Genomic DNA, 3,306 nt, shown 5'->3' on the forward strand with positions numbered 1-3,306 from the left:
AAAATGTTAGTAACAGAATAACTGGGCTTTAGTGAATGTATAGGCCCAAAGCTCATTGGTACTGATCCAGATTTTTGTCATTTTTCGTAAGAAAAAGAGAAATTAAAAAAAAAAGAATAATGAATTGGGGATGGGATTAGGGTTATTTTGAGACGATTCAGCTTCTCACTCTCAGACTCCTCCTTGTTAGAACAAGATTTGTTCTTATCAATTATCTTAGTTTTGATGATAACAATAATATGAATTTTGCTTAAGATAATATGGTACTCTAATCCAATGCAATTTCCCTTTCAGGAAATATATATAAAGAGTACGCATAATTCAGCGCTCAGAAGATGTGTCTCAAATGGTTCAGCATGCAACATCAGAACATGGTCTGGCAAGACATCAGAAGATGGTCGAAGCAGAATCAGAACATGGGTCTATGGAAGCATCAGAAGAACATGAGATCAGAAGCACTGAAGATCAGAAGATGGTATCACGCAACAGAAGCACTTCAAGATCAGAAGATCAGAAGATGCTATGCACCAAGCTGTTTTGACTCTGATGATATTCAAACGTCGTATTCACAAACATCAGATCAGAAGGAAGTACAGGTGGCAGACTACGCTGACTGACAAAAGGAACGTTAAAGCTACTAAAGGCAACGTCAGTAGACACAGCGTGAACAAGGCTCGAGGTAGTTGACAAAAGCGTATAACATTAAATGCAATGCTGTACGGAACACGCAAAGCATTAAATGCACTCAACGGTCATCTTCTCAACGCCTATAAATATGAAGTTCTGATGAGAAGCAAGGTTACGAATTCTTAACAACTCTGAACGAAAATAAACTTGCTGAAACGCTATTCAATCAAAGCTCAGAATCTTCATCAACTCACTACATTGCTGTTGTAATATCTTAGTGAGATTAAGCTTAAACGATAAGAGAAATATCACAGTTTGTGATTATAGCTTTTAAGAAGCATTTGTAAACTCTTGAATAGATTACATTAAGTTGTAAGGAACTAGAGTGATCGTGTGATCAGTATACTCTAGGAAGTCTTGGCAGTTGGCTGAGCAGTTTGTAACTAGAGTGATCAGGTTGATCAGTAGACTCTAGAAAAGTCTTAGAAGTTGTCTAAGCAGTTGTTCCTGGAGTGATCAAGTTGTGATCAGAATACTCTAGAAGACTTAGTCGTGGACTAAGTGGAAAACCATTGTAATCCGTGCGATTAGTGGATTAAATCCTCAGGTTGAGGTAAATCATCTCTGCGGGGGTGGACTGGAGTAGCTTCGTTAACAGCGAACCAGGATAAAAATAATTGTGCAATTTATTTTTATCGTCCAAGATTTAAAGTCACACTTATTCAATCCCCCCCTTTCTAAGTGTTTTTCTATCCTTCAATTGGCATCAGAGCGCCGGTTCTAAGGTGCAAGCACTTAACCGTGTTTAGAAAAGATTCAGGAAGAGAAAAACGCTTCAGTAAAAGATGGTTGATGAAAGTGAAAAGTCTACACCTACACCTGCATCTACATCTGGCTCTGCTGAGCAATACAACGGTAACAATGGTTATACTAGACCGCCGGTATTTGATGGTGAAAACTTTGAATACTGGAAAGATAAACTGGAAAGTTACTTTCTGGGTCTAGATGGTGATCTATGGGATCTTCTGATGGATGGTTACAAACATCCAGTAAATGCCAGTGGCGTAAAGCTGTCAAGGCAAGAAATGAATGATGATCAGAAGAAGCTTTTCAGGAATCATCATAAATGTAGAACTGTTTTGCTGAATGCTATCTCTCATGCTGAGTATGAGAAGATATCTAACAGGGAAACGGCCTATGACATATATGAGTCCTTGAAAATGACTCATGAAGGAAATGCTCAAGTCAAGGAGACTAAAGCTCTAGCTTTAATCCAGAAGTATGAAGCCTTCAAGATGGAGGATGATGAAGACATTGAAAAGATGTTTTCAAGATTTCAAACTCTTACTGCTGGATTGAGAGTTCTTGACAAGGGATACACCAAGGCTGATCACGTAAAGAAGATCATCAGAAGCTTACCCAGAAGATGGGGTCCTATGGTGACTGCATTCAAGATTGCGAAGAATCTGAATGAAGTTTCTCTGGAAGAGCTTATCAGCGCCTTGAGAAGTCATGAAATAGAGCTGGACGCAAATGAGCCTCAAAAGAAAGGTAAGTCTATTGCATTAAAATCCAATATCAAGAAATGCACTAACGCTTTTCAGGCTAGAGAAGAAGATCCTGAAGAATCAGAATCTGAAGAAGAAGATGAACTGTCCCTGATCTCCAGAAGGCTAAATCAACTCTGGAAGACCAAGCAAAGGAAGTTCAGAGGCTTCAGAAGTTCAAGGAAATTTGAACGTGGAGAATCTTCTGATGAAAGAAGATTTGACAAGAAGAAGGTCATGTGCTATGAATGCAATGAGCCTGGACACTACAAGAATGAATGTCCAAATCTTCAGAAGGAAAGTCCCAAGAAAAAGTTTCATAAGAAGAAAGGTCTTATGGCAACCTGGGATGAGTCAGAAGATGATTCAGAAGATGAGCAGGCCAACTGTGCGCTGATGGCGACAGAAGATGACGGATCAGAATCTACATCAGAATCAGATTCTGAAGAGGTATTTTCTGAACTTACTAGAGATGAGTTAGTTTCCGGATTAACTGAACTTCTGGAATCCAAGTCTCAGATTTGTATTAAATACAAAAAGCTGAAAAAGCTATTTGAATTTGAAACAAAGAGGCTTGAATTGGAAAATTCTGAATTGAAAGATAAACTTTTAAAATTGTCCAATGATGTTGGATCTCCTTCTAATTCAGAAAAATCCACTCCTAGTCTAAACCATATTCTGAAAGAATATGATTTAAGTTTCAGGAAGTTCTTATCTAGAAGTATTGGCAGAAGTCAGCTAGCTTCTATGATATATGCTGTGTCTGGAAACAAAAGAGTCGGCATTGGTTTTGAGGGTGAAACCCCATACAAACTTGAACCTGTTGATGAAATGAAACTCACATACAAGCCATTGTATGATCAGTTCAAGTATGGCCACTCTCATGATATTAGGCACACTTCACATGCACAAAGTTTTCACATAACACACACCAAGAAGCATGTGACACAACCTAGAAAATATCATGAAACTCATATTAAAAATTATCATGCTGTTCCTCCTATTGCTTATAATGTCAAACCCAAGTTCAATCAGAACTTGAGAAAATCTAACAAGAAAGGACCCAAGAAAATGTGGGTACCTAAGGATAAGATTATTCCTATTGCAGATATCCTTGGCTGCAAGAAGGACA

The sequence above is a fragment of the Vicia villosa genome, linkage group LG4 (genome assembly GCF_029867415.1).
Source record: "Vicia villosa cultivar HV-30 ecotype Madison, WI linkage group LG4, Vvil1.0, whole genome shotgun sequence".
NCBI lineage: Eukaryota > Viridiplantae > Streptophyta > Magnoliopsida > Fabales > Fabaceae > Vicia > Vicia villosa.